Below are 25,834 nucleotides of genomic sequence, written 5' to 3' on the forward strand. Positions count from 1 at the left end.
CAAAAAAAAAAAAAAAATAAAATAAAAGGAAACTAAGTTTGGTTCTCCCAGCAACACTTCTGTTGCCTCTCCTAGTTGGAGAAAACGATTCAAGTTTCCGATTGTTCTCTGTTATGAATTTCCCCAAACACTGTGTGAACTACTTGAGACTGTTTCCAATTCCTGAAGGTGACTAGTCAGTGTTAGCCACATAACAGATGCTCAGTAAATATCTGCTGCCTTTGTGACCAGCAAATGTAATAGGAAAAAAAAAAAGATCTCTTAATGAATATGATTTATCCTTTTATCCCTGGTGAAAGGCAAAAACAGGTGGCTTTCTTGGTAACGTGCCAGCCAGTGGTACTTAGCAGGCGAGGGACCACTTATTGATCCTCTCCCATTAGTCCAATACTCATCAACTCTTCTACAGGCTATAGATATATATCAATAGCCAGAAACCAACAGAGGGAGACTAGTTTTCTCTTCCCTCCAGCCCATCAGACCATTATTCAGCAGGAGGTAGAGGAGTCCTCCCTTCCCTCTTACCCCTTCTAGGGCAGAAACTGTCTAGAGAGGGGAAAAGAAATCAGAATAAACAAATGCAAGAACTGGGGTTTAAACATCCCATGAAGATTAACTTATCTGCAGTAATTGCCTTAACTAGGGGATTTTTAATGCTTTTCAAAGTTTCTTAGAGGAAGAAAAATATGCAGAATGAGTCTTATAGCAGCCAACAGAGGAGATACTTAGAGCAAAAAAAAAAAAAAAAAGGTATCAACCACAAGGAGCCCATAGCTAGGAAATTTTAAGGCACTGATTCTAGGGGATTTAATAAGAATGTAATTTGTATAATTAACCATTCATCAATGTCAATTTCATTAAATGAATGCCAGAAATATTACCTTCAGCAGCACGACCTAACAGGATTGGAATATATTATATGAAAAATGAACACTTAGTGGTTTTCCCCCCTGCTCTGTCTGTCACAGCAAGATTTGCAAGGCTGAGAAATAATTTAAAAGGTAGTAAATGAAACCGGCTAAGGCAAATGTGTGCATTTTGGTAACTAACCTCCGTCATGATGTATGAGAGTTCAAGTCAAAATGTTTTCTTGCAGCAATGACTAAAGGGACTTGTAGCTCCCTCCCAGATGGGAAAATGTGAGAAAAAATGTCGGAAGCTTCCCAAAGGTTCCCTTTTGTTCCCTCTGCCTGGATGCAGATTTCTTTTCCCTAGGATAGGTTACCTAGGGTCCAAGACCTAATGTCATGGGTTTTTGTGTTCAGAATTTGCAGATATTCCCTAACACCTTCAGAGCAGCCTTACACCCAATCACATGCCTATCGGTCCAGGAAAAGTGATGGTTGATGCCTAGGAGAAGGAAGTCATTCTGTTTTATTCATATTATTGCCTACAGTCATCAGGGGAGCTTGAGGTAGGTGGGCTGATGAGATATTTGTAAATAGGACTTATTTTCAAGGTTGCTCATGAGAGAAGCAGCTTACAGGGATTTATTCATTTCAGTTCACCCTCAGGAAAGTGGAGGACTAAGGTTGGGGCAATAACTTGCTCACGTGTGTGCCCATGGGAATGTATACAAATACACACACACACACACACACACACACACACACACACACACACACACACACACTGGATCAGTGACATTACCTGGAGGTCAGTGCTTGGGATTTGCAAATTGTTATCAGTGGAGCTGGCCTGGTGCTTCACACACAGTAGGTGCTCAATAATTATTTACTTAATTGAACTTCTCTTGGTGTTAACCCCACTCCCATTCTCTTCTCTTTCAGGGTGCTGTGAGGCTAATACTATTGGATCAGCATGCCTGAGGAATCTGCCTTACAGAATCACAGGCCCAGAGAGACAAAAAAAAAATACTTTGTGAGCAAATCAAAGGAAGCTTAAAAAAAATTAAACCATGCAACAGAAAGATTTTGCAGAATTTTTTTTGCATAAGATTTTGAGAAGTTACACAACTTGAAGGAAGAAAGAACATTTTAGTTTGGGAATCAGGAGACCAGATACCAAGACTGGACTATATAGTAATTTCTAAGACTTAAAGTTCTGTTATCTTTTATTTGGTGCAAAGCAATAAAATATTCCCCCTTACAATCACTGAAAAGATCATCTTTAGGACCTAGGTGAAGGAAGTGTGGGCAACACACAGCTACTGTTGATGGATTGTGTGCCCAGTTCGCTCTGAGGGACTCAAAATCATTAGCTTCTCTTTCCGAAATATTTCTTGAATGTGTTCTCTCCTATCTATCTCCATGCTACTCTTCTTTCTAGCTTGGAGTGGGTAACAATGGATCCTCTCTGAACCACAGTTTCCTTATTTGTCAAATGAGGACAATAATATCATCCCAGGAGTGAGGAAGGAGTGAGATAGGCACCTGGTGATACAGAGAAGGTGTGAGTCAATATTTGTTTTTTCCTCTCCTCTTTCAGGTACTTTTCCCACAAATGAATAATGATCTCTAAGTGATGAGTTCTTTTGTCAATATTCTAAGAGAGGATAGAAAATCTTTTTAATTGATTCATCATAAGATGCCATGAAGTTACATTTTACTCTTTAGAGATATTGGTATGTTAAAATACATTAGGAAGAAGTTAATGTTTAATGATTAAAAAAAAATAGAGCTCATGATAGAATTTCAGGTATCTTTCCATAATATATTTTCAGAGCTGAGAATCAAATCCTTTGATCCACATCATAAAGACAGCATGACGCATATTTTCTGACCTCCAAGCTGGGCCATATGGGGTAACAGAAGTTCTTGGAGCTACTTCCAAGGGCACAAACCAAATTTGGGAGGCAGAACTGGGATTCCGAAGGATTGAAATGTTTGGGTAGTCTGATGGCTTGTGAGTAGGTAGGACAGATCATGTGACATCCGGGGAGTTCCCCTAAATTGTTGCAGTCCACAAAGGGAAACACTGCCCCATCTAACTCTGAGGGGTGGGTTTGGGAGTCCATTGCTTTCACAAATAGGGTCTCTGGGTGACTCAAGGCAAGTCACCAGACCTCTCTAATTCTTTCTTTCTTTCTTTTTTTTTTTTGAGTTGGAGTCTCACTCTGTCGCCCAGACTGGAGTGCAGTGGCTGCTCCCGGCCACCGCAGCCGCGACCTGCTGGGCTCCGGCGATCCTTCCGCCTCAGCCTTCCGAGTAGCCGGAATTACAGGCGCGCACCACCACCCCCGGCTAATTTTTTGATTTTATTGTAGAGATGAAGTCTCGCCTGCCCAGGCGGGTCTCGAACCCGCGGGCTCAGGCAATCCACTCACCTCAGCCTCCCAAAGGTGCGGGATTACAGGCTGAGCCACCGAGCCTGGCTCTAATTCTTTCTTATCTGCAAAAGGGGAAAAGTAAGGGCACCTATCTTGGAGATTTGTGGAAGGGTAACAGGAGATTTGGTACATGACATTCAGCTATTGCCTGACACCTAGTAAGTGTCCAGTCAATGATAATGATTAGCTAGGGCATCCACAGTAGAACACAGGGACCACAGAGACCCCGGGAATGTGATCTAAAGCACAGGAGCTGAAAGTAAGTGTGCTGATATCAGCCCCTTTTCTACTTTGTCCATGAGGAGTGAGCAGACATCTCCAATTAGGATCCATTCAGTGGGACTGGCGGCCTCTGCTCTCTCAGGAGGCAAACTGTCACGGAGTGGAAACAAGAAACAGTCTTGAAATCCTGGCCAGGGCCCAGACTCACATGGATCCACCAACCATCTGTCTATTGGGGGTCATTGAGGTTATTCCTGCTCTGCCCCTTTTCAGGGCCTCAGAAGTCCCTGACATGGTGGTGAGAACTGGAACCCAGGTTTTGGCTCCCGGCCTTTGGACCTCTAGCCTTCTCTGAAGGCAGCTCAGCGAAGCACGGCCTCACCTGCTGATGATGGTGAGCCCAGCTGAACCTACTGCCTGGTCGGTGGGACAGCATTTGAGGAGAGTATCTCAGGCAGGACTACTCAGAGCCCTGGAACAGGATACTCCCTCTGCAGGGCTGTGGGGAAGGAAGTGTGTGCAACGTGGTGGAAAGAGCCCGGCTGGCGTCTGCAGACATGGCGTTAGTGCTCAGCTCTGCCACCGATCTGGGAAAGACCCTAACCTTGACGAACCCACCTCCTCCACTCTGAAAAAGGGAGTTGTACTACATTAGGGGCTTTCAACATTGTTGTTATTTTAAACAGTAGAATTGTTTCCCCAAGTTAGATAGAAACAATGAAGTGATACACAAAAACACATCAAAACAGAACTTCCTGGCTAAACTGGCTTCCCCTCACCCCCAAAATAGTCCGAAGGCACCCCTATAAGACCTCAGGGCTCTGAGGGATATGAGGAAAGCCAGCAGTGCCCATGGTTCCTGTCATTCCATGACTTCAGTTACTCATGTGTCTCTTTGGGACTCTGATGAATATCCGCTACCAGGCCAGTCAGACTCAACTCACTGATGATCAAAAAGGAAGTAACACTCTATCTTTCTGTATTTATTTTGAGTTGAAGTCTTACTCTGTTACCCAGACTGTAGTGCAGTGCCATGATCATGGCTTAACCACAGCCTTGACCTCCTGGGCTCAGATGATCCTTCTGCTTCAGCCTCCTGAGTAGCTGGGACTACAGGCACGCATCACCGCTCCTGGCTGATTTTTTGATTTTTTTTAGAGTTGAGGTCTTATTATATTGCCCAGGCTGGTCTCGAACTCCTGGGGCTCAAACAATCCTCCCGCCTCAGCCTCCCAAAGTGCTAGGATTATAGGAGTGAGCCACCGTGTCGGACCAAGAGAACACTTTAGAATTAAATTCACCTCTTCTTTGAGTAGGTCTCCTCTTTTGTTTACATTTTCCAAGAAGGCATTTATGTTGTCAGTATGACTTATAGTTATCTTAGTAGGTACTGAAGCTTGTAAAGGCCACCTAATCACTTTGCTTTGCTATTCATTAGTCATTTTACACCTATAAGGAAAGATGTAGCAGGTTATTTGTGTGTAGGTGAGGGGACCATGGGGAAGCATGTAGGAAGAGGGGGAAGCTGATGGTCTGGTCACTAATGATCTTTCTTTGTTCTTATCTCTGTTTTCATCTCCTTTCTTCCCTACTTCCCTCCTTTCTCCCTTCCTCTGCTCCTCCTCTCACATGAAAGTAACATTGGACACATGTTCCAGTTGTTATGGTGGAGAGGCTGGAGGAAGTACAAAGATGAAGAGCATAGCAAATCACTTCAAGGAGCTCATGGTCAAGTGTGGGAGGAAAGCTCAGAGAAGCCCAGTATAACAAGGCCCCTGCTAGAACAGGGGAGTCAAGAACAGGGAAGTGGGCACTTAGGGTTATGTGAGCAAAACTGTGCAACAACATGAACACACAAAGAGACACTCTCTCACACCCAGTGCTAGGTAGATTGTGGGCAGAATTTCTTGAAGAAGACCAGGGGATAGACATTCTATGGGAGGAAGATGGGATAGCTGCCCTACAAGTAGGAGTGAGATTTCTGAGGCAACACTAGACTTCCCACCTTCACGCAAGCTGATAAGACGGTTTTAGGAAAGGGGTCTGCCCCCAGTGCATAATAATGGCAATGATAATTAATAATCTATACTTAATGAGATTAAATTAATAATTATTTTAATTACATGTTTTCCTCCTCTCTTCCCCCTGCCAGGGCAGACTTGGCGCTTCTAAGGATTATAGTCATAATGGTAACAGATAAACCTTAATTAAAACATTCTAAAATACTATGACTGAATTAAAATGCTGTGACATGTCATTTCCGTCTCATTTTGAGCTCTTGCTTTACGATAGTGAATGCTCCCCACTGCTGGCAGGATCTTGGCTCTTGGGAGCAGTTGGCCACACATTGTTCAGTGATGTTTGACAGATCACCTTCACACCCTTGGGGGCAGATGACAAGCCCACTGGATCAGAGACTGTGAAGCCTTTTCCTTCATGCTAGGCTCTTCACATAGCATCTCGTGCCTGATCAAAGCTGAATCTAATTCCCATGAGCAGAGTCTTACTCCTTTGTTCCCCAGCCTCTGTCTCCATTCTGTGCACCAGCTTGTTCTCAGGTTGTGGAAGACCTGAGTAAGGGTTCTCTGCTCTGGCTCCTTGGGCACTATTCTTGAAGTTTGAGCAAACCCTGTCTCAGGCAGCCCACTGACTCCAACAGAGGCTCCTCCACTCTGGTCTGAGTTACTGGCAGGGGTCTCTGCTTTCTGCCTTCACTTTGAGCTTCACTTCCACAGCCCACACACTTATGAGTGTTCGCTGACTCATGGCTCATGTCTACAGGCAGGTTTTCATGTATCCTATCACTTCTCTAAGGTCCTCTGGAGATTGATGTTCTTTTTACAGTGATTAGCAATTTTTCATCAGTTCAGCTGCATATTTTCACTTACTAGTAAACATTTATGGACCACTGTAGGCCTCGTGCTTGATGGTGGGCTACAGAGAACAAGGATATCATCCTGTTCTTATGAACCTCGTGGGACTGTGGAATAGAATGGAAGATACATGGACAAGGGGGTCCTGGACTAAGTGTTCTGAAAGAGTCAGTGCTGGCTGGTGAGGGGAAGAGGACAGGTGAGGAACAGTTTCCTGGGCATGTGACCCTGCACTAAATTTTGAAAGATGAGAAGGGAGGAGCCAGAAGATAACAGGAGGAAGGTCATACTGAGAAAAGTCACATTAAAAAATGTGAAGGCCCAGCAGAGCATGGCATCCTTGAAACTATAAATGAGGATTGTGGCTGGAGGGCAGGATTTTGGAGGAGGAGAGGAGAGGGGAGGTTGCAAGTGTGGCTGGGGCTAAGATAATGAAGCACACTCAAGGCACTTCTAAGAAGGCTCAAGTTCATGAATGGGTGCATCAAAGAACCATGGCCCAGAAAGAAGCTAATTAATTTACACAATGCTATCATCAAACACGCCTTGTGCCAGGCAGTGAGGTAGTGTTATTTTTACTTCTGGCTTTCTTACCAAAGTGAATTCACAGAGTTGCCCTAACTCAGGTCATTTGCATTACAAAATCCCCTTCAGACTGGCACAGAGAGGAAAGAATGAACACACATGGCCCTAACATAACTTCCTCATATTTACCTAGCTCAGACTTCTTTTAAAAATATTTTTGTTTTTTTGAACCATTAAACCTGGGAAACAAGGCAACCTCACACAGCTGGAGGCTCTCCTGCAGAGAAGCCACAAAAGTACAAACCCAAACCTCTAGGAATTCCCCTGGCCCTTAGGAGCTGCTAGTGCTAGGGACACTGTGTGGGAAATTCCAGGATTTTCTCTGAGCTCCAAGGTGGTTTTACTATTTTCTGAGACTTTTGCTTGCTGCCATCTCTTCCATGCTCAGTTAATTGATTGATAGATATATTCATTAATGCATTTTTTCCATCTCTTTATTTAGTAAATTTACACTGTGCTCCTACGTGCCAGGCATCGTTCTGGATGTTGGGGATACAAAGATGAATGCTCCGAGGCCTCTGTTCTCAGAGTGCTCACAGTACAGTGAGAAAGCTAGAAAAGCCCACAGATAACAAGAGGCAAGGAGAGAAGGGGTGAAATGGCTGAGGGAGCATAGCGTAGCGAGGCACTGGAGTGAGGAGCAGCCTCTCCTGCCAGCAAGGGGGCAGCCCCTCCCACCCACCAAGCTGAAAGAGGAAATATCTAGAAAAAGAAAATAGAGTTGAAGTCCCATAAAAAGTATCCAGGGTGCTAGTTAAATTTGAGAGATAAGTAATTTTATTTATGGAAATGTCAAGGGGAAGGAGATGCATAACTTCTTTAAGAATAACTCCTGCCTCTGCCAGTATGTCAATACCGAAAGGTCTAAAATGATTTGGGCTTGAAGATGGATGCGGCTGGAGAGCTTGGCATTATTGCCAATGCTGTAGATTAGCAGCTCTGAGAGAGCATCTTTCTCCCTTCTGTCCCACTGCTGGTCTCTGGCTACCTTCTCACCCAGCTCTGGCCACAGTCAGATGATCTCTGATGAGTGCATTCAATCACCTTCCTTTTCCATTTGAAACATGATTGTGTGCATGCTGTACATAAGAGATATTGATTGCAAATAAGTTGTTGACTGGAAGACATGTCTCTGTGGACATGTTTGGGTGTGGGGGGGGAGGGGAAAGAAAATTAAAAAGAGAATGAGAAAACACCCAAGGCCCCCAATTGGAAACTCCTCAAATATTTGAAGCTAACGATGTTTTGGTTGCCTATTTCGTTTTTTTTCTTTGCTTTTTTTCCCCCTAGGAGTTCTAAATGTCAATATTGCATTTACTGCTGAACAAACTAAAATCATAACAAATATAATAAAAGGAGAGAGTAAGTCTCAGCTTTCTACAGAGAATGATTGGCACTTTTGAGCCCTGGGTTGGTTGGGCCTTTATCTTAGCTGCGTCGGCTCATAATTAAACAATAAAGGAAGGAATTGTTACTTGCTTTGAATATATCTAGTCAGTTTTCTGTAAGGAGGGGGCAATGTGTATTTTATAAGCTCTGTTGCTGCCCCAGTTTTTGGTAAGGAAGGAAATGTGTGTATGTTATAAACTTCGTTCTTGTCTCTGTCAGTGCTGAAAGACTCAGAGACGACATGATAGCTGTCACAAGAAATTTTTGCTTAATAACATCGAACACTAACCACCTGAAGCTCTCTAGGCTCCAAAGGGAAGTGGGAAGATGATGAGGGAGGAGGAGATAAGAGCAAGAAAATGGTTGGACAGGGGAATTTTTTTCTGCTCTCAATCTTGTGTTTGTTTAGCTGGCTATAAAGAAACTATGTAAAAATGCATGTGTGTGTGTGTGTGTGTGTGTGTGTGTGTGAGAGAGAGAGAGAGAGGCAGAGACAGAGACAGAGACACACATAAAGCGGAGATCTTTGTAGTGATGAATTGAGCACAAGCTGCCTCATCTTCACCGGGTGATAAACTGTCCCTCTGTGATCTTATAGGAAATGTCAAGAAACTGAGAATTGTTTCAGTGACTAGAAAGAATCCTTGAAATAGTTAAAAAAGATGACTCTCCAAAGAGCCAATATATTCTCCCAGTGATTTCTGAGATTAAGATGTGGAAATAGACCGGGCTCGGTGGCTCAGCCTGTAATCCCAGCACTTTGGGAGGCCGAGGTGAGTGAATTGTCTGAGCCCATGGGTTCGAGACCCACCTGGGCAACTTGGCGAGACCTCATCTCTACAATAAATCAAAAAAATTAGCCGGGTGTGGTAGCGCGTGCCTGTAGTTCTAGCTACTTGGAAGGCTGAGGTGGAAGGATTGCCGGAGCCCAGCAGGTCGAGGCTGTGGTGGCCGGGAGCAGCCACTGCACTCTAGTCTGGGCGACTGAGTGAGACTCCAACTCAAAAAAAAAAAAAAAAAAAAAAGATGTGGAATAGGAATTTGCCCCATTTAGTCTTGGAGAAGAACAAGTCACCCCGGAGGATGAGGCTGACCAGGCCATGGAGTCATATGTTCCACCCAGGATCTCAGGGATCCCAGGCTTGCATCTCATGAACCTATCTCATTTGACACCTTTGTCCAATGTTACTGGAGATCACAGGGCTAGGCCTTTCCAGCTCATTACAAGCTCCAAAGAGGACATTTCCTATGCTCTGAAGGAGGATGAGGCTTAAGACTTTCCAGTTGCTTTCTTGTCACCTAGCTCTATCTTACCTTGACATTTCCAGTGTAGACACACCTAATTATTCTATCCAAACCCAGCTGGGAGATTGGAAGAGACACCTTGATAGCCAGTTGCTCTGGTAGCCTGCATTGCAAGCGTCCAGCTTTTACTTAGTTTCGCTTCAAGTCAGTGCAACTAGCTACCTGTCTTCCTGTCACTTGTCTGTGGCCACCTGGGTCTCAGCAGAGACTCTCTTAAGACTGACAAGTTAGCACTGAAGGCATAATCTGCTAGTCAGATTTCACACGGTTGCACAGGGAAGAGGTACCCTTGACAGGTAAGTGAATAAATATGGGAAGACACTGGCTGTTAACTGGAAATGGCAAGCAGCACCTTGGAACGATAGTGAAACAGGGACAGGAGTGTGAGAGCTGATGCCTCTTTTAGTCCTTATTTCTCTCTCTGTCTCACATTGCTTTCCTTTGGCTCAGACCTCCCGCTTTTGGGGTCTCTTCTAAGTCACTGAAGGAAGCCTGAGAAGGAAGCCTCGCCCCAGTTTGTTTTCCCAGTGTCAGTCTCTCAATCTGCCCTGTTTCAGTTGCACTACTGCAGAATGGAATATACTTTGGCTTTATCTGCAGTGAAGACTAGATGTAAGACCACTGACAGCGAGTGTCCACGTTCCTTAAGTCATGTATTTGCCGACAGCTTATATCCGTCTCTTTACTCTTCATCAGAAACCTGCACCCCAGCAGAGAACTTCTTTGAAGCCTAAATACCTAACTATTTCTTTGGCTTTAGGGAATGTTTGAAAGAAATTAGTTCTAAGTAGTTTTTTTTTGGCATTAGTCTGAGAGTAGTTTTAGGGCAAGAAAACCAGCCCCCCTTTCCTCAGTGGACCACTAGTGATGGGAAGACACCCTGTCTTTCCTGGGATTACTCTGGAAGGGGCTGGTTGAAAAAATGTTACCTAGTTTTCTTTGGGAAGGATGATTGCTTCATGCCTCAAGTTTTAGTGTTTTCTAATTCTGAGTGCCCCAGGCATCCATCTGTGGGAGTACCTTAGCTTTGAGCTCTTTGGACTCAGATGAGTTCTCCAGCTGGCACGGAAGGGAGCAGCAAGTTTTTCTTACTAGTCCCCGAACTTGCTAAGGACAAGGCCATAGAAAGTTATATCTACACTAAAAGAAGCTCTATGACTAGCTGCTGCCATAAAGGCAAACATACCATGATGATGAACAGTCATAACTGGAGGACTTTCTGTGAAATCCTTGTTATTTCTTTTACCTATTTTCTATTAAGTGAGTTTTCCTTTTCTTGCATATATTTGTTACACTACGTGAAGTCAGCTATGTCTGTGGCAAAGAACTTGTCTTGGTTTGTGACAGGTTTTTCACTTTCTTTTTTTTTTTTGAGTTGGAGTCTCACTCTGTTGCCCGGACTGGAGTGCAGTGGCCGCTCCCTGCCGCTGAAGCCTCGACCTACTGCGCTCTGGCGATCCTTCCGCCTCAGACTTCTGAGTAGCCAGAATTACAGGCACGCGCTACCATGCCCGGTTGATTTTTTGATTTATTGTAGAGATGAAATCTCACCAAGTTGCCCAGGTGGGTCTCGAACCCGCAGGCTCAGGCAGTCCACTCACCTCAGCCTCCCAAAGCGTGGGATTACAGGTTGAGCCACCGAGATCGGCTAAGTTTTTCACTTTCTTTGCAGTGTCTTGATGAACAGAAGTTCTTGATTTGATTAAAGAAACACATATGGTCAATAAACATATGAAGGGACGTTCAACCTCATTAACAATCAGGGAAATGCATATCAAGGGCAAATGAGATACCAGCCTCGCCTGTGTGACTGCTAAGAGTGAAGAAGTGTGACGGTATCAATTACTAGAGACAATATGGATCTACAGAACTTTTTGTTCATTGCTAGTGGGAGGGTAGAATTGTAGAGACACTTGGTCATCATCTTGTAAAGTTGATGCTAATACCCCATAAACCAGCAACCCCACTCCTACGAACATAAGAAAGAGCAACTCTGGTCCACATACACTGGCAGACGTGTACCGGAATGCTCATATTAACACTATTCCTATAAAGCAAAACCTGAAAACAAATACAAATGTATTTTACCAGGGGAATGGATAAATAAGTTGTGGTGGGTGTACATAATGGAATAATAAGCTGCAATCAAAATGAATGAGCAATACCCACATGCAACAAGATAAATGAGTCTTAGAGATAGAATTTGAGTGTTTAAAAAAGTCTCAGAAGAACACATATTGCATGATACCCTTGGTATAAAGTTTTAAAAATCAATCCAAACCAAAAATACTCTCTTTAAAAAGCATTTATGTGGCTGCAACAAAATTTTATTTGAAAAAAAGGAAAGCAAGTCAATGATGACCATAAGATTCAATATGGCCTTGGGGGCTGAGGTGAGTGGATCACCTGAGCCCACGGGTTCGAGACCCGCCTGGGCAACTTGGCGAGACCTTATCTTTACAATAAGTCAAAAATTAACTGGGCGTGGTAGCGCGCGCCTGTAGCTGCAGCTACTTGGAAGGCTGAGTGGAAGGATCGCTGGAGCCCAACAGGTCAAGGCTGTGGTGGCTGGGAGCAGCCACTGCACTCCAGTCTGGGCAACAGAGTGAGACTACAACTCAAAAAAAAAAAAAAAAAAGATTCAATATGGTACTTACTTTGGGCAGACGAAGATAAGGAATGCAACACAAATTAATGTTGATGCTCTAGTGTTCTTGTTTGTTGGTAGTTTAATGGATATTTATTATAGTATTAAAAAGGAATACATGAATGCAACAATAAAAATCAAATAACCAGATTAAAAAATGAGAAAAGGACTCAGATATTTCTCCAGAGATATACAAATGGCCAAAAAGCATATAAAAAGATGCTCTACATCACAAATTATTAGAAAAATACAAATAAAAATGACAATGAGATATAACCTCATACCTCCTAGGATGGCCATTATCCAAAAAACCAGAAAATAACAAGTGTTGGTGGGAATGTGGAGAAATTGGAACCCTTGTACACACTGTTGGCGGAAAACAGAATGGAGGTTTGTCAAAGAATTAAAAATAGACTACCATATGATGTAGCAATTCTGCTTCTGGGTATATGTCCAAAAAAATTGAAAGCAAAGTGTTGAAAAGATATTCACGCACCCATGTTTATAGCAGCGCTACTCACAATGGCCACGAGGTAGAAGCAACCCAAGTGTTCACCAACGAGAATGGATAAACAAAATGTAGTATATCATACAATGGAATTTTATTCAGCTTTAAAAAAGACATCCTGTCATATACTACAACATGGATGAATCTTGAAAACATTATGCTAAGTGAAGCTGGTCACAAAAGAACAGACACCATATGATTTTGCTTCAATGAGGGTGTAAAATAGTCAAATTCATAGAAACAGAAAGTAAAATGAAGACTACTGGGGATAGGCAGCCTCTTCCTGGATCCCCACCCTTGGCAACGTGACTTTGCAGTTCTCCCCACCATGGTGTAGAGAATATTTTCCCACTCCTTGGATGGGAGCTGGCCTGGTGACTTGTTTTGGCCAATAGAATTCGGCAGGAGTGAAGCTGTGTTAGTTCTCAGCCCAGGTCTCAAGAGGCTTTGCATGCTTCTGTTCATGCCCTTGGAAACCTGCTACCACCATGTGAACAAGGCTGTGTTAACAAGATACATGACACAGCCCAGCCACCTCTGTCATTACCGACAATAGCTAGACAACCACTGGGCATTTGTGTGAGGCCATCCTAGACCAGACATCCCCTAGCTGACCCTCCAGGTGACTACAGATGGACAAGTGAGTCCTCCTAAATTCATCTGAGCTTGGATCAGACTAGCAAAACTGCACAGACTCAGAGAGAGATAATCAATAAGAAATGCTTATTGTTTTTTTTTTGAGTTGGAGTCTCACTCTGGCACCCAGACTGGAGTGCAGTGGCCACTCCTGGCTACTGCAGCCTTGACCTGCTGGGCTCCAGCAATCCTTCTGCCCCAGCCTTCCAAGTAGCTGGAACTACAGGGATGAGCTACCACGCCTGGTTAATTTTTTGAGTTATTGTAGAGATGAGGTCTCACCAAGTTGTCCAGGTGGGTCTCAAACCTACAGGCTCAGGCAATTCACTCACCTCAGTCTCCCAAAGCATGGGATTACAGGCTCACCCACCGAACCCGGCTTGCTTGTTGTTTTTAAGCCACTGAGTTTGGCACTATTTGCTACACACTAATAGCTAGCTGATACTGTGAGCATGATTGAGAAAAGTCTGTGTGTATATATGTAGTTTTTTGTTTTCAGGGAGCTTACAAGATTGACACCAATGAAACAATTTAAGGATAATACATAGTAATATAAAATCAGATGTCAAATTGTGTGAGTCACCTGTAACAGGGCCTGCAGCATGGCCACTGAAGAGAACTTCACTGTGGGCAATTCTGCTGGGATTCAACACCCACGAAATAATCCTAATAAGGGCAGTGAGTTTAGGAAAATGGAAAGATTGATTTGATATTAGTAAAACTATTGGGCCTTGGTTGCAGCTGGTTTTTTGGTTTTAAGGGTGGCTGAGATTCCAGATGAGCAGCGAAGTCAGAGGGCCTTGATAGAAGGTTGTTTACAGGCTCTGATCATAAAATGAGATGACTGTGGTGGATTGTAGAAAGTCAGAGCAGGGAACACTTCCTATTGGGAGGTGAAGAATGCATTGAAAAGTCAACAAGGAGAGAAATAGCCCATGCTGGCATGCCATAAAAACATGTAAGTCATAGGATGGAACATGTGTGTTACATCACCTATTTGCATTCATATGCACATGGACATTTGCGTACAAACACACACACACATACACATACAGTCAGAGATCAAGTTGAGTTTCCAGAGGGGATATTGCATTTGTCCAACAGTGATAACCTCTGTGGCCTCCTACATTACTGTAAACTGAGGTAGTTACTTCCTAATGAGGAAGTCCCATCAGATAGTGGAGAAAGAGTGACTGGAAACAGACATCGCCAGCCATGCTCTGGCCTGGGCCACACACCCACTGCACTGAACATCTTGAGTCACCTTTATAAAACCCAGGATTCTTTGGGCTCAATCTCCTGGTCCTTTCCCTTTCCCCAGATCCCGCCTGTGTCTACCCACCTCATCTCCCAGGTCACTTGAAACTTAAGACAGAAACCAGGGAGGTTGGTGGGGGGGAGGAGGCGGGGCCAAGGCAGCCAGGTCAAAGAGGTGGAGGCAAGAGGCACAGCTCACAAAACAACACTGGGGCAATTTGGAAGTGAAATGGGCGAGTTGCAGCAGGAGCAGCAGGAGATGGGAGCATGGGCTCCATCCCTAAGGGAGCCACATTCTTTTTTTTCCTTTCAAAGTTGTCAGGCAGTAAAAGAAAATTGCAGGGATGGGGAAATAATGAAAAAGGCTCTTTGTTTTCCCCTCAGTCCGAACTCCTAGCTCATCAAACCTTGGAAATGTTCACTGCAAATGGCTGTTCTTGTTTTATTGCTTATTTATGGGAATCTATTTAAAGTGAATTGCACTTTTCCATTGTATCCTAGCGAGTGTGTGCTGGAGTTGTGTCTCCCCTGGCTGTGGGGCTGTCTGGACTGGGGATTCTGTCTGATTGTGTCAGCATCACGCTTCATGACATTTAAAAGTGGGGAAGGAAAATTCTGCAGAGGAAGCAAGGAAAGCATGGAGAATGATTGCTCAGGCCTCCATTAGTGCTGGGCGGGTGCGGGGAATGCTGCTTTGAGGGCAGGTTTGGGGGTGCTGACCAGGCCTTCACACAAAGAGGAGTCTGCTTTTGTGGATTAATGAATGATGGTGTACCATTCAAAGTCTCCCAAGTTTTAATCTGGTTCTACTCTAAGCACCATGACCTTAAGGCAGTTACTGAATCTCTATAATCCACATTAAAACAGCAACAACTAATCTATAAGAGAGTTTATTAATTCTGGGCTGTCATTAACAATAATGATGGAATTTGTTATATGTGTGAGAGTGTTTACTGAGTAGATGCTCACTAAATGTAAAATTTAATCCATGTCGGAGAAGGGATAAAGGCTCCCTTTCTTCTTTGCTTTGATGAGAAGATTATATGCAAAGCTCACTGCTTAGAATGTTCTATATTGGGGTCAGCAAACAATGGCTAGATCTGGCTGCTGTTTCTGTCAATAAAGCGTTGCTGGAACACAACCCTGCTTGTTTGTTTGTGTGTCGTCTAGGTCTGCTTTTGTGCTATAACGGCAGAAGGAGGTAGTTGTAAAGTTGTGAAAGAGATCATAGGGCTCACAAGCCAAAAATATTTACTACCTGGCTCTTTCTAGAAAAAAATTGCCAACTCCTGCTCTAATTCATTGGTATTTCAGTGATTCTTTGGTCTGTGCGGTCAGAAGAATCACAGGTCTATAAAATATTAGAGCAGGAAGGGGTCTGAGCCTCAGAGGAAGAAAATGACTTGTACAAGTTCACAAAGTTAGTTTCTGAATAGAACTATAAGCAGGTTTCCTGAATCCCGGCCCAGAGTTTTCCCCTTATTTAATCATACAATTTCAGATACCCAAAAGCCATTGGGGTTAGTTTTACCAAAGGGGGAAAAGAAGTCTCTAAGCCATGTGGCACTGTTCATTTGGCTGGTAAAGCTGGCATTAGTTCCTCCTGCATTTCTCAAGGCCCCACTTTCTATACTCCAGGTCACTGCACCCCATTTCTCCAGGTTCAGCAGACACTTCTAAGAGACATTGATACTTTCTTGCCCTGAATTCTTTATGAGTCAGTTGTGTTGGCTACTGCTCCAGGTTGATGAGGGCCAAGCCAAGTCCTTGGGGTAGGGCCATCTGTCAGCGTCTGCATGTCTGTGGTCTTTTTTGTCCCTGAGGTTCTAGTGCATCTCAAGGAGGAGCTGGGACAGGGATCTGAGAGAGGAGGAGGAGGCAGGGAGAGGCAGTTGGGTTCCTGGAGAATCCTCCTTTTCCCACAGAGACATGCAAACTGATGGCCAGGTACAGAACCACACTCCATCATTTATTTTTGATGGAAGAAGGGGCGAGATTATCTCTACTTCATGGCAACATCCCCAATTTTCTGGCATTGCTGCCTCCTCAGATGCCTTGGCTAAGAAAGTCTTGACGGCCTAATACTTCCTTTCTGATTAATTTATTCCTTTCCCTATTTTCTGAACCTCCTTGGTTCTTGAGCATGGCTAATGGTGACATCATCCATTCCATTTGTTAGGTGGGAACTTTCAAGTTACCCTCAGCTCCTTCCGTTCCCACATCCCCAATGTTCAAGCAGAGACCACATTCTACCTGTAGACTTCCACAGGGTTAATCAGGTACATCACCCCTTTTCACCCCTTGCCTTGACTTCTGGACCCACTTTCCGATTTGTTTCCTGGTCTCCAGGTGTGTTCTTGCCCCTACCATCCTCCACATGACTGCCAAATGTTGCTGACAACACATTACAACTTAAATCCACAGAGGTGCTCATTATCCACAGGATAGTCCTAAACCCCATTGCATGGTTCTTGGAGCATTGTCGTCAAGCTCCCTTTCCCCCTAGAGCCACACACAATGGCCACACCACACACTGGCCACACCAAATACCACTCATTGTCTAAACGCACTGTGGCTCTCTTCAGATAGGGCAAAAGCTAGAAGCTGGAATGAGACTGATCAGGGTTCAGATCCTCACTCTACTGTGCCAACTGCTCTCCAGGCATATTACTTACCTTTTCAGAGCCTCAGTTTCTTTGCTCATTTTAATGAAACCACCCAAGAGCTGTCCTGAGGATTAAATGGTATAATGTACTTGAAAGGGTAAAAAAAAATTGCATTGAATGTGTGTGTCAGCTCTTACAAGACCCTGCCTTCATGCGCCTGCTGTTCCCTTTGCCCTGATGTTCTTCCCTGCCCTCTCTGTTTGGCAAATGCTTACTCTTCTTTTAGGTTACTGCTCAGGCATGCTCCACTCCCCTTAGACTCCTTGCAAATGAATGCTACTTCCTCCTCCACCCCCAGAACTTTGTTCGCCTGGCATGTGGCCATCCTCAGTTACTACTGTAATTGTTTATGTGCTTGTTTATCCAGAAGATGCCAGGACTATAGGAAGGCAAATATTCCTCTATTTCCCTGGGCCCTGGAGTATACTTGCAGGCAACACTGGCCTTGCAGGTCCACGAGCAGGGCAGGTCTTGGATCTGGTGCCACATCTCTGACTTGGGCAAGCAACTCCACCTCTCAAAGCTCATTTCCTTATCTAGAATGTGAGGACAATAATTCCTGCTTGTCAGAGAATTTCCCACACGCCCTGACTCAGAGCAGATACTCTAGAAATGTTGGTCTTTCTGGGGTTGAATCCTGCAACTGGGACATGATAGATTCTCAGTGACTCTTTGTTGAATGAAGGATTAAATGAAAGTGATTCTGAATGAGGCCCTAGATCTACAGCTTTAGTCTACAAGAGATCAGAAGATTTAGACCCATCCCGATAACCTGAACTCAGGTTAAAGTAGATGGAAGTTGCAGGCGGGCTCTTTCCTTTCAGTCCAAACCATGGATTGTAAATGTTAATCCATCTCACTTTCCTGGGGGCTCAGCAGGGGGCTCATCCTTGGCGGGGGGGCTCTTCCAGGGCTTCTAAGTGAGTCATAGGGGCAGAATGCCACATTACCAATGGCTCTGATCATTCCTCTGCTATTGGTCATTAGCTCAAGTCCTACTCAGGCCACAAACAAGCAGCCATGCTCTTGATAGACATTTGAGAATCTCTGGTGGGGATCAGGGAAGTGGGAGGAAGGGAGGGCAAAGGAAGAAGAGATGGAAAGTGATGGGAAGGAGAGAGTGTGGGGAGGCTCAGAGAGGGAGCAAGTGCCAAGAAGGGAAGATGGTAATGCTGGTGAAGTCTGAACAAATGCAAAGTCAAGCACAATAATAATTTGGGCAAAATGGCAAATGGCACAGCTGAGGAGGAAATAGCATTGTGAATGTAAAAACTCCTAAATGGAGCGCAGATGGGAGGGAAAAGTGTAATCTTCTGGAAAAGCCTCTAATTGTCTGCCCACACTAATAATTTCAGCAAACGCTCCCTCTCTCCCTCCTGCGTATAATTACACCATTCCATCTGTCTATCAGCAGGTTTTTTACTGTGCCTTACTGCTACCACGTTCTCATGCTCACGGAGAGATGAGGGGTTTTTGAAGATTTAAGAAGCCTTCTGACACATATCCTGAAGAAAAGACACTCAGGAGAGGCAAATCCCTCTCCTAGGCCTGCTAAGACTTTATTTTAAAAAGTCATATAATCCCTTCAAACGCTATTACGGAGTCCTAGGGAGGCAGGGCCACATGGTCCTTCCACTTTGGGTGTTCTCCTCTACCCGTTTGTCTTAGTCCATCAGCCCTGGAGAGATGAGAGGTCAGGGGCTGCAGCTAGGAGGGGACTGATGGGGACACTGATCCGTGTGTCCCGCAGGTGGCAGACCATGAGAGCATCTGCTCAGGGCTATTCCTTTAGAGTGTCTTGGGTGCCAAGCCAGGGTTCTGCTGCGTGAGGAGGAAGAAGAATCCAAATGGAAGAAGAATCCAAATGGAAGAGGAATCCAAATGGAAGAGGAGAAAGGAGCTGGGAGGGGAGCGGGAGTGTCGATGGCCCAAGCATTAGCTCAGCTCAGCTGGCTTGGGGAGCACTGCCCAGTGCTCATGTCCGGGGCTCTCAGTGACTCCAACTGCCGTTGGCTTCTCTCCCTGCTCTGGCAGTGAGTCCCAGAGAAGACAGGTGGCCTCATGCATAGAGCCCAGTAGGAAAGGCTCCAGTTTTCCCGCCCAAGTCACTGTCCTTCTGTGCAGGAGGTACAGTGCTGCCTATTCCCTTGCTCCCTTGTGATCTTGGGATGTTGAGAGGTGATTGCACGTTATTAATCAAGAAGGTTTTTTCATGTGAAAAATCACACCCCAACTTCCCTTCCAATAAACGAGTCCTAACTAGTTACTGGGAGGGTGGTTGGGAGAAAGGCAGGACAGGTGAAAAGGGGGCAAGAGGCTAACTCTCAAGGCTGAAAGATGTGCAAGTTGGTGCCACAGGGTATAACCTACTTGCCAGATGTAGACTTGGCCAGAGAAACATCACATGGAGGGGATTATGACAGAGCCAGAGCACCTCTACCTGGCTGATCCTCACACAGGACAATATCCCAGCCAGATCTTCCCCAGAATTGCACAGTGGATAGAGAAAAGAGTTGACTCACATCACAATTTATTCAACAAATATTACTAGTGTTCCCACAAAGTGGTGTAAAAGATGACTACAACACATTTCCAATTCTCCAAGGCAATAATGTCTAATAGAAATATAATGCAAGCCACATCTGTAATTTTAAGTTTCCTAGTAGCCACATTCAGTAAGTAAAAAGATACACGAAATTTTTTCGAAGAGTATCTTTATTTTAGGTAATATATCCAAAATATCATTAATTCAATATATGATCATTATAAAAGTATTTATTTGATATTTTACCTTTTTAAGATAGTAGTCTCAAAAGTCTGGTGTGTATTTATACTTACAGTCAGTGTATCTCAGTTTGAGCTAGACATGTTTCAAATGCTCACTGCTACATGTGCGGTTACAACATTAGACAATGTAGAACTAGCCCTTATTAAGGAGACAAAATTATGTATAATTATAATTATAATATGTGCATAATATTATTATAGTTTAATTCAAGAAAATCATTGACCAAACTCTTTAACGTATACTATCTCATTTGATCTCATCAATTTTATAAGATACAATTATGGCTATTTTTAAAAAGATAAATAAAAATGAGGTCCAGAGACCTCAGAGAAGTAACTTAACATTCTTAATTCCTTCTTTCTTAAACAAAATAGACACACATACATTCTTCTCTAATAACTCAATATGGCTCCTTGGAGGAGGTGGCATTCCACAAGGATACTGACAATTGGGAATGCCTTTGCCACAGCGAGATGGGAGAAGGTGGTGGGGAGGAATAGTTGAAGATGAAGCTGAAAAGGTAACTTGGGACCTGGTTGTAGAAAGCTCTGAATGGCGGTGGAGGAATTTAGACTTCACTGAGTAAGCCGTGTAGACCCACTGAAGACTATATCATTCATCAAACATTTAATAAGCACTTATGATGTGCTATGAAGGTTTTTGATGGGGGAGTGAAGTGACCAGAGCTTTGCCTTAGGCCAAGTGACCTTGTGGTTGCACTTGAGGTGGACTGCAATGGAGGAGAAGGGGGAGAAGGAAAAGCAGAGAAGCCCATTGGTGAATTATAGGTCTAAAGCAGCACAGCACAGTTAGTGGTGGGAATGGAAAGGAATAAATGGATGTAAGAGGGATTAAGCATTCATCGTGACTGATAGGACGCAGGAAGGAATGGGTAGTCAGACACGGCTTCCAAGGTTTGAACTTGGCACACAGGGAAAGCAGTGCTACCATGAATGGAAGGAAGCAGGGAAGTCCTAGCAAGAATGAGTTCTGTGCTAATGGTGAACAATTCCTTGGAAGGTCTGAGGATACTCCAGGATGGCTAGAGGGAGGAAGACTGAGTGCAGGGACATCTTAATAGACCCTTTCCAGCTCGCAGTTTCTAGGGCCTAAGAGAAAATAGTTTATAAGTTTTATTTGATAGTAGTTGGGAGCCATCTATCCAAAAGGAGTTCATTTCCTTTTAGAACTCATGAAAAGAATACCTTGGCTAACTCCCTCCTCTCCCCTTACCCCCTTGTCCCCACACTTCAGGCCATCCTGGCAGGAAAAGAGGTGATAAGGGTCCTTGGCAGCTCCCACCTCGCCACTCTTCCCATCAGCACTGCCGCTAATAAATTGTGCATCACCCCAGTTCATTACTCATCTGTAGAATGGGGCTATTACCCATAAGGCTGTTTTGAGACTCAAATGAAATCCTGTATTTAAGAGCCTTTGCAGATTCGACAGCATTATGCAAAGGTTATTTGTCACCTGATACATTTACTTCTTGGTAGAGGTGCCAGGAAAGAATGCACCGCTGCTACACACCTCCAGTCTCATGCTAAGGCCTTGCTCTTTCTTGCCTCAGAGGATTTGTATGTGCTGACATCCTCTTCCCATCCCCTTCCTCACTAGCTTCTATTGATCTTCTAAGACTAGCTCAAAAGTCTCTTCTGTGAAGGCTTCCTAGGTCCTCCTCCACATTGCAGTACCTTGTTCTTTTTTTATTATAACTTATTATAATATTTTATGGTATTGTGGTAACTTACATGTCTATATCTTTCCCTAGAATGGGAGCTCCTCAAGGGCTGGAAAAATGTCTTATTTGTTTGTCACTGCATCACCCAGCCACTAACACAGTGCTTAGGAAACATTTGTAGAATACACAGAAGAGTAGAGCAAGGAACCATATGTCAAAGACATTGCTCCTGTGAGACTGAGCTCAGAGGTGACATCTGAAACCAAAGTCCCACCACTTACCCACCCAAGGTCCTATTAACCACCATCTTGTCATTATAGTTAAGGAATACAGGTCATCATCATGAATCCTTCAGTCCTCCTCACAAGCTCGGGTTTTTGTTTTTTTTTTTTGAGTTGGAGTCTCACTCTGTCACCCAGACAGGAGTGCAGTGGCCGTTCCCGGCCACCGCAGCCTTGACTTGCTGGGCTCCGGCGATCCTTCCGCCTCAGCCTTCCGAGTAGCTGGAACTACAGGCACGCGCTACCATGCCCAACTAATTTTTGACTTATTGTAGAGATGAGGTCTCGCCAAGTTGCCCAGGCGGGTCTCAAACCCACGGGCTCAAGTAATCCACTTACCTCAGCCTCCCAAAGGCATGGGATTACAGGCTGAGCCACCGAGCCCGGCTAGGGGTTGTTAAAGTAGCTCATAGGAGCCTGAAAATATTTCCACTCCTGAGAGGGTTGGCTTATGTGGTAAACACCTTCCTACCATTTGTGTTGGGCTGGATGAGGTCACCTAACAGAGAAGCCTTGTATCCTTTGCTCCCTAAACTCTTTCACTTGGCTTATTTCCCCTTTGTTGCAGCCGATTTCCTTTTAAGAACCCTCTGAGCAACAAGGCTAGAGAACTACCGGAGGTGACCACATTGTGCTACACGTACTATTATCTTCCTTTACTAACTTCTGTTGCTGTTCTTGGGTCAGCAGAAGTCCCTCCTGTGACTGATCCTCTGCCTCCCTGCTTACCTGGCAGACATTATTCTCAGAGAACTGGGAGTCAGCCTCAGAAAGCAGCTGGGAGCCCAGGGGACCCAGGCAGTGTCTCTTCTGTGACACTCATCCCTCGACTTGGCAAGTAAACCTGTCCTCCTGTAGACCCTTTCCTGTCCCACAACGTCTAACAGGCCTGACTTCGTGGTGGGCAAATCTGTCTCCAAGACATTCTCTATGGGCATGAAATTCACCCCCACAGCTTCCTCAGCAGTTTTGGGTTAATGAGCTCAGTTCCTCTAAATCCAGCTCTGTCTCAGCCTTTCCTAGCAACTTGTGTCCGGTTATGTAGACAAAGCCAGAATTAAGGTCCCCAGATTCATTTTATTTAACAAGAACTCACAAAAGCCAGCCCAGCAGCCCATTCATTCCAAAATAGCCTCTGAAAGCCTGAACATACGTCAGTGTCTTTTTGCAGAAACCACACTGCATTGTCATGAAAGGACCATTTGAACACGGTAGCTACAATGAAATTATCTCAATGCATTTCCATCACTTTGCAGCATCAAGGTTCATTTCTCAGAAACATAGTCTCTTTGACAATAAATGAACTGCATGAGTGGTATGTATGTGTGTGTGAATGTGTGTGACCTCTCTTCATGATCAATTCCAAGATAAACCACCATCACAAGTGATTGGTCTCTGTATCCATCTCTTAACATAAATCCCAGGTATTGACATGTAGAGCAACACTGAGCCTCCTGGATTCTTTCAGTCTTGGAGGGACAGGCAGTGGAGACCATGTTTGTGCCGCTACAAAAGGACATCTAAGAGAAGCAGCAGGGAGGAAGCGGGGTGTAAATGCTCTGAATCAATGGCTCTCTCTCCTTGGTGGCTTGGAGCTTGCAACCTGTCAGACAGTGTCCCATCATCCTGAAACTGAAGAATCCTTGGAGAGTCATTAGGTTGGGTACCTTTAAAAGAAACTTCCTTTCTGTTCTGCTTAGAAACTTACAGCACGCTAAAGAGAAAGGGGGAGCACAGGATCACAGACCTCCCTTCACTAGAGAAAGAAGGTCGGTGGGGCCTCCCAGTGCAGGACTGGGAAGAGTCCTGGGGCCACCGACCTTCTTTCTCTAGTGAAGGGAGGTCTGTGATCCTGTGCTCTGTACTCAGGTTTTCCATCTATAAAATGGAAAGACATCCTATGATGGTGCCATAAAAGATTCTTGGAGGTTTTAAAATTTATCTACTTAAGACCTTTCAGTGAGTCAGGCCTCATCAGGTCCTGTGGTCTAGACTTGTCATGAACTTTCTTGGACAAGTTAGTTAACAACTTGGTCTAATTTTTTTCTTTATAACAGGATAATAACCTTCCTCCCTATTTAACTTATAAGTAAAACACAGTGGCTGTAAGGTTGGACTTGTAGGTAAAAATACTTGATTATGAATCTGAGCACTATCTTCAGAAGCCTGCTAAGGTCTGTCTCCCATCCCAATTTTTGCCTGTAAGTGGGGATGAATAATACCTGCTTGAAAGATTTGTTGTGAGAGGCAAATGATAATGCATGTAAGGTGCTTAGCAGGGGCCTGTCATATGGAAGCTACCCTATTGACGATAGCTGCAGGCATATATACAAGACTGTACTGAAAAAACACATTAAAGAAAGCAAACTCTCCTTGAAAGACACACAGAAATCCACAAATCTATGGCATCATGACCGTGATCATTATTGCAAATGACTCATCTCATCTGCGTGCAGAGTCACGGTGGGTATGAGCCACATCACTCACATTGCTAGAGCCCCAGACGCACCATGGACAGAACCTCCTCCAAGGAAGTGTCAGGAAGTGCCCTAGAAGGGCAGAACTCCAGCCCCTGCTTTCATCAGCTTCCTCTCACCACTGGGCCCTCAGGCCTCTGCAGACACACTGGGTTCTTTTCAGGACAAAGCACAGCAAAACAAAACACACAGCAGTTGACAGCAGAAAACACTTGCACTCTAAAAAGGCAGGCAGATTCCCTGCCTCATCCTGCCCTGGCAGGGATGGCCCTTCTATGTCCAGTCCCTTCTGGTGCACCTCACTGTATCTCTGATCACACTGTACATGTGTGCCCCAGGAGGTGCACGCTCAGCAGAGTGTGTGTGCGTCTGATCTGACAAGGAGGCATGTTGTCCACTGAAGAAAGACTGATGGAACTGGGTGCCATCCTGTACCCAAGTTGTCCCTGGGAGGGAAAGCCTGTAGGAGGGCAACAAGCCCCAGTTCTGCCTTTGTTCATTGAAAGGTCATGCCAGCTGCAGGCTTTCCTTCCGGCTGGGCCCCTGAAGGACAATTGTTGCTTTTTCCTCTGGAAGAGCCTTTTTATCTTCATGGTGGCAGGAAGGATGGTTTACAGTGAATTTGGACCAAAGAGGGAAAGATGAGTGGACAGCATATTCTGTGAGGTGTGAATAATGGTTGGGAGGTGGCCGGGCTGGGGCAGGAGGCATCATGAGCAGGAGGCCTGGATCCATTCCAGCAGTGGTGCTTCCTGCCGCTTATGCTGTCTGACCTATTTCACAGGCTAGGCTACCAAGAGCAGCTGTGGCAGGCTGTGCACCGCACAATGCCGAGGGTTGCCGTTTGCATAGACTATGGATGGATGGCGCTCCTTAGAGCTGCACTCTGTGGCACTTTGGCTCGTGGGGCTCTTATGAGAAGCAAACAGAATCATCATCATCATCATCATCATAATCATCCTCAAGCAGCATCAGCAGCAGCAACACCTTTACCAGCTACTGATCATCTGTTCCATGTCAGGCTCTGTGCTAAGCACTTTACATTTTATCCTTCCCTGCGCCCTGCAACATTTATCTTGTTGTCTTACCCCCATTTTATAGGTGAGAAAACTGAGGTAGGAGAGAATAAGCAACAGGTCAAAGATCAGTCAGATAGAAAGTGATGGGGCTGTAATCTGAATGCAGGGTTGGCTGACTCCACAGTTCGTGCTCTCCCCACCCCCATCCCCC

The sequence above is a fragment of the Carlito syrichta genome, unplaced genomic scaffold (assembly GCF_000164805.1).
Source record: "Carlito syrichta isolate Samal-C Ts95f unplaced genomic scaffold, Tarsius_syrichta-2.0.1 Scaffold230023, whole genome shotgun sequence".
NCBI classification, from domain to species: Eukaryota; Metazoa; Chordata; class Mammalia; order Primates; family Tarsiidae; genus Carlito; species Carlito syrichta.